The sequence below is a fragment of the Petromyzon marinus genome, chromosome 43 (assembly GCF_048934315.1).
Source record: "Petromyzon marinus isolate PM22_M1 ecotype Great Lakes invasive population chromosome 43, UKy_Petmar_22M1.pri1.0, whole genome shotgun sequence".
Classification (NCBI taxonomy): Eukaryota; Metazoa; Chordata; class Hyperoartia; order Petromyzontiformes; family Petromyzontidae; genus Petromyzon; species Petromyzon marinus.
Window position 1 is genome coordinate 13,433,129 of NC_133709.1, and position 12,121 is coordinate 13,445,249.

Consider the following 12,121-nt stretch of genomic DNA (forward strand, 5'->3'; position numbering starts at 1 on the left):
GGTTTCTGGCTTTTAAAAGCGTCTTTTTCGGAGTTTAACTCTACTGATCAAATCTGGATTTGAATTAACGATGTAAATTTTTTCCCAGGTGATGGTATTAGATGTGTTTAAGGTGACACAAAAATACCTGACAAGTAGATCCACCGTGAGAAGGAGCGACCCTCTCCCTCCTGAAACCCAAAAAGCCGCAAGACTCACCTTACAGCTACAGACCAGTGTCCCTCTTGTCCTCCCTCTCCAAGCTAAAGGAACGAGCCATTGCTTGCCAGACTTTCCCCCATTATCGACCCCCAACTGCCTCCCGATCAAGCCGAATTTCGAACTGGTTGTAGGCTGCTGCTGACAATAAATCGTTGCCTTCAAAGATGCCTGGTTTACAGCTTAAATAGAAAATCGGCGCAGCAACGGTCGATCTCTCTGCTGCCTGTTACATTTGTAAAGACCACTTGGACGCACTTGTCTTGAGATGCTTTTCTTTATTAAGGAGTCACGTGCTCGCACTCGGACAGATGGAGACCCCCACTGCAAATGCCCCGAGTCTCCCGCGCATCTCCCTTTTCTACGGTCCGAGGCCACGCCCCCAGTCTCGAACCTTCCCTTTGGCCATCACAAATGAGACCTCAACCCAAGTGTCTTATTATCGTGTGGACATGCATAGAAGCCACATCATCTCTGTACTGCACTTTGATTCAACGTGGTTCTTATAGACAACACCGCACTATGGGAATAATCCGAATCCCGTATGACCAGATGGTCAAATATTCAGCAGGAAGATTGTTGCAACATCAGCTTTGAGAGACACGTCAATCAAACACCAACGCACACACACACACACAGATGCACACACGGTCACCTGCATGACGCACCCCATACATTGCCATCTACGCGGCTTGTTCAATCCACTGCTGGATGAACGCCTCTCACGCACCGTGTGGGTGTGGCTGTGTGACCATACCTCGTCACGCCGGCCACGCGTGGATGAATCTACTGCTGGATGAGGGCCTACCCCTAAACCGTCTCCCCGGGGGTGGTCAATCCCGGACGCGTTCCGTTCCCTTGGTAGCCACTCGCCTCGCCCGTCCTGGCCATCGGCCTTCGTGGCCGGGACGCGGCCAGCCCGAGGCCCACTGAACATCCCGCAGCGATGATGATGATGTGGTAGATGATGATGATGATGTGGTAGATGATGATGATGTAGACTATGATGATGTGGATGATGCAGATGATAATGATGATGTGGATGTGGATAATATGGATGATGTTGATGATGTTGATGCGGATCATGAATTGGATGATGATGATGTAGATGTGGACGATGATGATGCTGATGATGATATGGATGATCATGTGAATGATGATGATTAAGTGACTGATGCTGATGTCCTCACCCTGCACGTGTTCCCCACTCCACGTCTTCTTCGCCTTCTGCCGCTCAGAGTCTCACCCCAAGCTCGCCTCGCTCTCCCCTCGCTTCTTCTTCTTCTTCACTCTCGAGGCCTCTCGTTCCAACCTCGCCACGCATCCCCTGAGCCCCCAATCCACGTCGATTTGGGTCGCAGCTGCTGAGCGGAGAGGCCCAAAACCCCGAGCGGCCAACAACTCAGAGCACTGCTCAAGATCCCTCTGCGTGTGTGTGGTTGGGTTCGGCCAAGTGGTCATTTTAGGTCGTGATTCGTGTCGGGGTTAAGCGGTCGCGTTAACCACCATCACTCACGGGGTAGTGGACCCCCCGTGAGTGACCAACCGTCACTCACGGGGGGGGGGGGGGTGGGGGGTGGCACTGATAAATGAAACTTTTGGGCCAACCTGTATTTTGCACTCCTATCACATGTTGATATTGTTCGTTGTTGTAACGTTCTTTCCCGACCCAACTGGACATCTATACGAAAGAGCTTTATAGCTCATCGGATTCCTCCAGTCTAAGTATATATTCTGATTCCGATAATGTGTAATAAATATATAATGTATGATTACATATAAAAAAGCGACGTTTCAGGCAATGGCCTTTCTGAAGAGCACATTAATAGCTGTTGTCCCGTTCATAACGTCGCCTATAGAGGCTGGCCCACAAGTCAGGATACATGGAGTTATTATGTTCATTTGAACAAACAACATGATTATTTTGTTATAGATAGTAACAATAGATACACTTTTTACTTCAATAATACGTAATTAAAACGTTGTAATGTCAGTGGCACGATAAAGGAAATCTCCCTCTGTCCTAACATTTGGGCCACCCTCTATAATAATGTGAAGTAAATATATAATGCATGATTAAATAAATAACAGGCACCGTTTCAGGCCATGGCCCATCTGCAGAGCAAGTCAACAGTTGTTGGTCCCTTTCATAACGTGGCCTACAGAGGGTGGCCCACAAGTCAGGACACGCAATTATTATATGTATCTTAACAGATAACGGAGGGATATTTAGTTGAATTTTAACAAATGTTAAAACTTACTCCTATTACCATTTTTAAATATATTTAGGACCTTGTTATTGCCTTCTTCTATTGCCTTCTTTAGCATACATAACGAACTGAACTCGTTCGTCTATAGTCAATGGCACCTTCTTCATAGACTATTTTACGAGTTAAAGTGAGTTTGATGCAGATTGCCCATCGGTTCATGGACTAAAATTGTATTTCTTTTGGTGATAAAACAGTCCCACGTGTGCTGAGATCCCAGTCCGGATGGGAGGAGTAATTGTGGATGTGTTGACTGCGTTGCTGTGGCAGGACCCAACCACGACTGTGGCAGCTGGAGCGGAGGGCACCTCGTCCGGTAACGACCTCACGGTCTTGGCCCCCACCTCGTCCAACGAGGTGCTGGTGGCGGCCGACGAGAGGCTCTCCACCCAACCCAGCTGCCTTCCCCATGGCCGGCCGGAACCCTCGCCGGTGCCAGCCACAGAACGACACAACAGCGTGTCTGTGCTGCCTGCACCCCAAGGTGAGCGTGCGATTACGCAGCCTCGAGGCATCTTGTTAGGGTGGTAGCCACCAAAGCAAGGCCGCTTTGCAACCACAACTTTTGCCATTCAACAGTAACACGAGGAGCTCAAAACACCTATCGGTCAACGTGAGAGGCGCATCACATTTGTCGAGAACTTTAGCCTTACACTGAAATGTGTAGAAAAATATTTCTGGTTAAGAGGAGCAGCACGGGTGCTGGCTGGGGCCACTGAATATCCACGCCAGCCCCATCGGCAGTGCAGCGCTCTGCGATGACGCCGGCTTCCGCCACCACCGTTCCCTTTGTGCAGAGGAGGACGACGGCATTCCGGCGGCGCGGCTCTCGCTGTTTGCACCGGAGCGGCTGAGCCTCAGGTGGGAGAACGACGTGGGCAAGGGTGCCGGCCTGCGCAACCTGGGGAACACCTGCTTCCTCAACGCCACGCTGCAGTGCCTCGCCTACACGCCGCCGCTCGTGAACTACCTGCTGCTGCAAGAGCACTGCAGCACCTGTAAGTACCCCCCTGGCACTCTCGTTTACCCATGGGCTAGGTTATTGTCACGGTTAATTTGGCTGCTATGAATTTCACACTTGATAAGCCACTTCGTTGAGCTATCATTCGTGGTCAGATCGCTTCTAAAGAAGCAGCTAATTGCTCAGTCGACTTTGCCTGGTAAAATACAAACATAGATTAGTTTTATTTGTAATTGTTTTTAAGTGGTTTGTTCACCTTTCCTATATTTTCCACTCCTATCGTGTTTTTGTTTTGTTTGTTGTTGTAATGTTCTCACGCCGCACCATTATTGGACATCTGCAAAAAAATAACTTCATAGCTCATCGGATTCCTCAAGCATAAATCAATATTGTGTTTTTGATAAGCACATTCACACGTGGCCAACATGTGTTTAATAGGCTGCACAGATTTAACTTGGGCTTATAAAGCATATTGTGATGCAATTGGTACTTAGACGCATCATTAATTGCGTTTGCTGCTGGTGCCAGGTTTCCTAGCATTTGTTGTTACTCCCCAGCTGGGCTGAGTGCGAGTGGCGTGCGCTGACGGATTGTGCCACCTGTGCCTTCGTTCGCAGGCGAACGGAGCGACTTTTGCCTAATGTGCGTCATGGAGCGTCACGTCGTCAGCACATTCAACAACTCGCAGAGAGTGCTGACACCCAGCGGCATCACTAAAAACATCACGCGTGAGTCCCACAACTACGTTCACACTTGGACTCGAAGGAGAAGTTATGGCCGCGATCCTTCGCCGTCTGTGTTCCAAGTCCTTTGCACTGCTCCTTTTGACATGTTGGGGAGCTCTTGAAGGATGCCATCAGATCCTGTACCTGTCACTTTGTCCCCATGTCCATTTCTCTGCAGGCATCGCCAAACACCTGCGCATTGGGAGGCAGGAAGATGCCCACGAGTTTCTGCGATACGTGGTAGATGCCATGCAAGCCTCATGCCTCCATGGCCACAGCGAGTGAGTACCGCGCGCCAGTCAACTTGCGGCGGTCGTTCTGCAGTTCGGTACCTCACGGCTCCCTCTTGGTTTTCTGCACGATTGTCCTTCGACGTCTGTGAGAAGCTACTCACACTTTTGTGTGAACACCTGGGAGATGCAGAGGACCGGCCCTGCTGGCACCACGGTTCTTTCACCTTGGCACTGACGTGGGCCGTCTTTTGTTTGCGCATTTCACGTTGACGATAAATACCGGGGGGTCGATGTCTCGACGTCGGTGGCCCCGTGACATCATTCCTCGTATTGACGGGCGGCACGTGGCACGCTGGGCATTACAAAACTGCCGGGCAACAGCACCGCGTGTCGGCTGCCAGCTTGCCCCCAGCTCTGTGGCTGTGCCGTGAAGGTGGCTGCCCTGTGCAGACGCTAGCACGTTTGGTTGTTACAGAGCACGCGTTGCAGTGCTGAAGGCAAAGAGTGAATCGACAGCTCGGGCAATGGTGTAACTGTCACACACGCGTGTGCATCCGGTAAAGGTGCTACTTCTGCTGCCGCTGTAACCACCATGTGGTGTCGTTCTCTGTGACGTCGCAGGCTGGACAGATACACGGAAGCTACCACCCTCATTTACCAGATCTTCGGGGGTTACCTTCGATCACGTGGTGAGTTGTGCGCACTCCTCCAGAAACTTGTTAACCGCGAGCAGCAAGCGCATCATCACAGTGTAGACGCGCTCGCGTTGCAGCGTTTACACACTCTCACGCACGTGCCACACAGAAAAACCTTTTACCAGTTGGTGAAAAGTACCAATTACCTATGTCAGTGGGGAGCGTGCATTGAGTTTGACTAAGACGCATGTGATGTCCCTCCCAAATGTTTGTTTACTTTGCAGTGGAGTGCATGCAGTGCTGCAACCACTCCGACACCTACGACACGTGCCTGGACATTGCACTCCATATTAATGTAAGCAATGAGAAAGCCATCGCTTAACAGTTATACATCTACGTACGGTGCGAAGGAGGTTCAACATGCATACATCAACAACAACCACGATTCACCACTAAATGGCGGTGACGTCACCACGGTGCTTGTGCCAGGCTGAGTGCACTTTAAGGCCACGTGAAGTGTCGAACGCCCGCTGGCAGGAGGTCACGGGGCACACCCAGGTGCCATGGGTTGACTGAGATGACTGGCCGATGTACCACCTGTGCCCCCTTCTGTGCCAACATACATCACGCAGACACATACATCAATTAGTCACTAAACATCCAAACACACTGCCAGTAACGTGCGGCATCTCGTTTATTGCGGTCGTACGATTTAATACAAGATGTGGGTTTTCGGAGAAGCCGTCACAATATAATTCTGCAGATGTTCATGGAATGCGTCTTAAGAGTCATCATTTGCCTTTCACTCTGTTGGGCAACAGAACTCATCGGATCTGGTGGAGGCGTTTGGGGAGTTTTTCAACGAGGAGATTCTGGATGAATACACCTGTGCAAGGTGAGCGGGCCGTCGGGTGTCGAGACCCTGCAAACATTTGTCGCTTCAAAAGTCTGCAGATTAAATATATATCTCACAATAATATAAACAGAAGAATATTAATTATGAGAAATAATTAGAACATAATGCATTACTACGCAGAATTATTGTTGTACAAAAAACATTGAATAAAGAATACGTTTTCTCTGTTAATTAAAATAATAGTAAAGAAAAAATTAGAAGACTTGTCGTTTAAAAGTTGCCCTCATCGGTTGGGGAACGCGTGCGATGGCTGGCGTTGTTGTCGTGCAGGTGCTGTCACAAGGGGAAAGCGACAAAGACGATGGCTCTCCACCACCTGCCCAACGTCCTCACCGTCTCCATCAAGCGGTACAACCTCTACGGCGTCAAGATCAACCGGGTAACGATTCTGCCCCTCCACATCGCTCTAATTAATTTATTTTATTAAAGCCCTTGTCAGTTCAACGCTGGAGAAAATGCCTCTCCATGTTGGAATAAGTGCTACGGAAAGACTCGCCCCCCGTCATATGACTGTAGAATTTCCACCACTTGCTCAGGGCTATCAACAGGAGATGAGCACCGTCTTCAACGCTCAAATGAGCGAGACATCACGTCATCACGTTGACGTGTAACTTAGATGGTGCCCATCTCTGCTGCCCACCCCACCACCCCTGCCGTTTCCTCTTCTAACGTTTGTCTCTGTGCGCTGCCTGTAGAACATCACCTACCCGGAGCACCTGGACATGCAACCCTTCACCTCAACGTCTCAGGGCGAGCCCGCAATCTACTCCCTGTACTCGGTGCTGGTGCACAAGGGAGCCGACTCCAACAGGGGTCATTATTATTGCTACAATAAGGTAATTACATTTGTTACCATCAAACAATAACAACGCACATCTGCAATGCGCCCATAATGTTACAAATATCCAATAGGGAAGAATAAATAGAAGTCTTGTGTCTGTTCTTGCGTCTTGATGTACTTATGCAACTTCTACTTACAGTATATATACTTTATTTATTTGTAGTGACTTCCTTAGCATTCCTACACTTTGGACTCCAATCGGTGTTGTATTGTTTGTTGTTGTTGTAACTTTCTGACCCGCCCCTACTGGACATCTGTTGAAAAGAGCTTCGTAGATCATCGAATTCTTTCAGCACAAATGATTCTGATTCTGATGAAATTGGTCCAAGGTCGTTGATGCAGTGAAATGGTCAGGCAGATCGTTCTGTAACTTCAGCACCATCATAGCAAACGTAGCACCTTCTGCAGCTCTGACGATGGGGTGATGCTCTTTACGAACTTGTTGTCTAGATTGTATCGTGTCTTGTTATTAATGAACGGAGGAGGTTGGGTGCAGTTGTGTAAACATTGTAACCAAGTGTAGCCGTGCTGTGACTGTGCACAGATCAGCGATGGACAATGGTGCTGTATGAACGACTCCATCGTGCGGCACGTCGACACCAAGGCTGTTATGAACGAGCAGGCCTACATGCTCTTCTATATTCGGTAAGTCGCCTTCTCTCCCCTTCACTTTAACCTGCACTTACAACCGTCCCCCAGACCAGCTCACTGGAAAGATATTGTCTTGTGCGAGCAGCAGTGTCTCCTTTAAAGGCAGGTGTTAACGGTTTGTGACGCGTTGGTGCGTGCATGCAGGTCCCCAGAATTGAACGCGCCGCCAGCGGACAGCTACCTATGTTGACTCGCACACTGACCACTGCCAGCTAAGTTCGATTCCCGGCCACGGCTAACGTCGGTGCTGAGTGACATCTGAACAAATCTCTGGGCTGCCTCACCTTCACACCAACTCATACTGACCAGCGTGGTGAAGTATGATCAAACACCCCCCCCCCCCATTTACTGACACAGAGTGGGGGGCTCTTACCTCCGCTGTGGATTGACAGAGGGCCGCCGTCTATGCTGAGCCCCACGCCAGTATAATCGCAGCATCCCTCTGCAATAGCTCTGCAGTGACACCTGAAGGCACACAAACAACACAAGTGGGTGGCCAGGTGCAGGGAGGGTGACGTCCTCATTCAATGAATAAAAAACGAAAAGGAACCCGCCACGGATATTCACCAAGCGGCAATGAGAGCGTCGTGGCGATGCTGCTGCTGTCAGAAACCCGCCGCACGATGCAGTGCGGACACGAGTTGACAATTTCAACCCCACACATCCGTTACTTTTCTTGTCAACACCCTCAGCATTAAATTAACATTGCAGAGTTTTATAGTTCAAGATTCAATGATCGTCCTACACTAAGTGGTCATTTAATTATCGTTGTATGAGTCATTCATTTTAACAACGCAAATATGTAATCGCCACAGCTATTGAGAGAGCTATTCTGGAATTCTGCTAAATCCAAGAAAAGTAACTTAATGGCAAATTCTGCATTTTTAAAGTAATAGTTTGATAATGATTTCGCACAGTTAATGATGCAACTACTGGCACAGGGCAACCGCGGCTCGAGTGTGAACGCCTTCACTATGAGAGGGGTCACCCTGCAGGGTTGAGTAGAGATCTCTATCCCGCCCTGTATAGCAGGGGTGTCCAAACTACGGCCCGCGGGCCAACTGCGCCATCCATTTTTAATTGGCCCGTATCAAAGTTTAAAAATATAATGGACTATGGCCCACTGTATTGCATTTCTTAATTTAAACACTAGATGCCGCTATTGTCTTGAACAAGGCAGCGTCTCCACAAAGCAAGCAATCGAAGAAAACATTTGCTCAGGGTCACCAGAAATGCCGGAACTGAAGAGACGCAAGATTGCAAGCGAGTGCAGAAAATTTCAGACTCGGTGGAAAAATGAATTTTTTTTCATAGAAACCAAGGGGAAGTGTGTTTGTTTGATTTGTAATGAGAGTGTTGCCGTGATGAAAGAGTACAATGTACGACGGCATTATGAAACGAAACATCAGACCTTCACGTCCTACACTGGCGCCGAGCGAGAGAGAAGGTAAAGCAAATGGCAAGCTAGCCTGCTAACGCAGCAGCAGGGTTTTTTTTTCCGTGCTAACAAAGCTCAAGAAAATGCAACAATAGCCAGCAATGAAGTAGCTCAACTCATTGCCCTACACGGGAAACCTTTCTCAGACGGTGGCTTCATCAAAAAGTGCCTCACTAAAGTCGTGGGAATGCGCCTGGAGAAAATGCAGGATTTCAACGATGTTAGTATGTCCAGAAATAAGGTTGTGCGGCGAATTGAAGACTTGTCGGCTAATTTAAAACAGCAAGTGTCAGATAAAGCTTGTGCTTTCGATTTTTGCTCGATTGCATGTGATGAGAGCACAGATGCCACGGACACTGCACGGCTATTAATTTTTTTGCGGGGAGTTGATGAGAATTTTTGCTTTACAGAGGAACTGCTTGATCTTCAGAGTCTAAAGGGGACAACAACTGGGAAGGACATGTTTTGAAGCTGTGTCAGATTCAATTAACCAGGCTGGACTTAAATGGGACAAGCTGTGTGGAATTACAACGGATGGGGCTCCAGCAATGACAGGCGAGCGCAAAGGAATGGCTTCTATGGTGAGTGCCAAGGTGCAGGAGAGCGGAGGTGAGGCTGTTAAAATGCACTGTATCATCTAGTAAAAAGCCCTCTGTGCCAAGATAATCCAGCTTGGCGATGTGATGAACACAGTTGTGAAAAATGTCAAAAAAAATGTATGGCCCGAGGGCTTTACCACAGAGAATTGCAAGCGTTCCTCTCTGATGTCGATGCTGAATACGGGGACCTACTCTACCATTCTCAAGTGCGCTGGCTCAGTCGCGGCTCCGTGCTGCAGCGGTTTTATTCCCTGAGATCAAATATCGACAAGTTGTTGAAAGAAAAGGGCAGACCTCTCCATGAGATCAGTGACCCTTTATGGTTGGCAGGCCTGGCTTTTTTAGTTGATCTCACTGATCATCTCAACACCCCGAACAAGAGACTACAAGGCAAAGAGCAGCTGGTACCACAGCTGTATGTGCACATGAAAGCATTCCGTGCGAAGCTCCGTCTCTTCGAGTCACAACTGCGCAACTTCAATGTCGCGCACTTCCCCACGCTGACCGAAATCAATGCGCATTTCCAAATGCCAAGCTCTCTGCAAAAATGGGAGAATATGTGTCTGTGATCACATCTCTCGTGACAGAATTCAGTCAGCGCTTCCAAGATTTTTCTGTCATTGAGAAGGAAATCACACTGTTTGCGGCTCCGTTTTCAATGGATGCAAAAGAAGTGGAGGAGAGTCTGCAATTAGAACTGATCGAAATTCAGTGTGATGATTCTCTGAAGAATCAGCATCAGCTTCTCTCCCTACCTGACTTCTACCGGAGTTTGGAAAAGGCCAAGTTTCCTCTGATGAGACGCCGTGCAAAACGAATGATGAGTCTGTTCGGCTCAACATACATATGTGAGCAGACATTCTCTCTGTTAACGCTGAACAAAAGCAGGCTGAGAACCAGAACGACCGACAGCCATCTGCGTGACGTCCTTCGCATCTCAACCACCAAACTTACTCCTGACCTGCCAGCTATCCTTCAGACCAAAGCGCAGCATCACTGCTCCCACTGAGCGTAACATTCTTCCCATTACAGGTGAGTTAAAAATATACACACCGTTTTGATTTGTTAATAAGCCCAATTACTTAATAAATTCAGCCAATTAAAGTTGATGACAATTTTTTTAATAAACGTTAGTTGATGTGTTAACAAGCCCAATAATTTATTTGTGTAATAAGCTTGAAATATCCACATCCCCTATTTGTCTTCTTGTCTCTCCCTTCATATGGACAATGAAGGGGGATCAGCACCCTAAGAACCAATCTGAGGCTGTCACTGAGAGAATGACCTGCCAACCTTTTTCTAAAAAATAAAATTAAAATCTACTAATGAAGAGCTATGATGGAGGCTTTTTTTCTTCAAACATGTTCAATAATCAAACTAATTTACCTGCATTTGATTGATTTTGACAATATTAGTGCATGAGAAGTGAGGCAGTATACCTCACGTCTAGTGAGTGGCCCAATCCTTCGTATATTTTTCTGTATGTGGCCCTCGGGAAAAAAAGTTTGGACACCCCTGCTGTATAGAGTAGTGAACGCGTGTTTAATACTGAGTACTACTCAGCGCACACGGCGGCAAGAGCACACTTTATGAATGGAATCGGTCATCATTGACGGATGTTGGGGTCGTTGAGTAAACAGCCAAAGAGGGTGACGAGAAGGGGCACAGATGGGTAGCGCGCCACGCTACGAACCGGCTCCACCCGAGTTCAATTCCTGTCCAGGGCTAACAACGACACGACTGGCGAGCGATGTCAGGGCTGGTTGCCCGCTACCTTCACCGACCAGCATCGAGCACCCGTGGTGGGATATGGTCAAAGAACCACAATGGTGGGAAGGCCTTCATCCAGCAGTGGATTTACCGTGGGCAGTAAAAAATAAAATGTTGCTTTGTAGCTAATAGCCCCAGGGTCACACAGTTCCACTCGATATTCAGCTCGGGTTGGACCGAACATTCGGGTCAGACGGCCAGTTGAGAGGGTCGCACGCATCTTCAATGGAGCCTCCATCAAGGCATTATTGTATTTCCCGATGGGCCAGAGCAGCAACTGATGCCACCCAAAGGTGACGAAACCTTTGAACGTAGCGGCCGTCACGTAATTCACTTTCATCGACCATATAGAGATGAGCACTGCAGTCAGGATCACGACAGATGTTCTGTGTGCGTGCAGTGGTGTTGTTATTTTTACTATTTTTATTTATTTTAAGCACCTAAGTTCCACTGAGCTACATAGCGCTTTTATAAGAAGCGACCTGGCCACAGATGATAGCTCAACAAAGTGGCTTATCGTGTGGACATTTAGAGCAGCCAAATATTGGAAACACGTGGATTCTCAATGTGGAATGGAAACACCGCAGCACCCGGAGCAAAAATCCACGCGACCCCGGGGAGAGAGACACCGCAGACTCCAAATATACAGCAGCAGCAGCAGGCGGCGTCGGGGTCGGGATCGAACCCACGACCTCCTGCACACCGGGCGAGGTAGTTAACATCTCCTAGCCACCGTGGCGACCCGAAGCCTTCATCCAGCAGTGGACTGCCAACACGGCACGGCATCATTGCGGGTCTACAAAGGTACCTGGTTGGAGGATGTGGAGCCGAGTGGACTTGCCGATGAGCGGTATCGGCAGTGTCAAGATCGGCCTCTGCGGAGGAGG

At 48.5% G+C, this 12,121-nt stretch overlaps 1 long non-coding RNA gene across 1 annotated transcript; it reads right to left on the reverse strand.

The window, feature by feature from the left end:
• Positions 1-5,269: 5,269 nt before the first annotated feature.
• LOC142930818 (uncharacterized) lies at positions 5,270-8,149 on the reverse strand. The gene is made up of 2 exons (XR_012946792.1): positions 7,801-8,149; positions 5,270-5,628 (listed from the first exon to the last, which is right to left on the reverse strand). It is a non-coding gene; the product is annotated as an uncharacterized LOC142930818 (long non-coding RNA).
• Between the last annotated feature and the right edge of the window lie 3,972 nt (positions 8,150-12,121).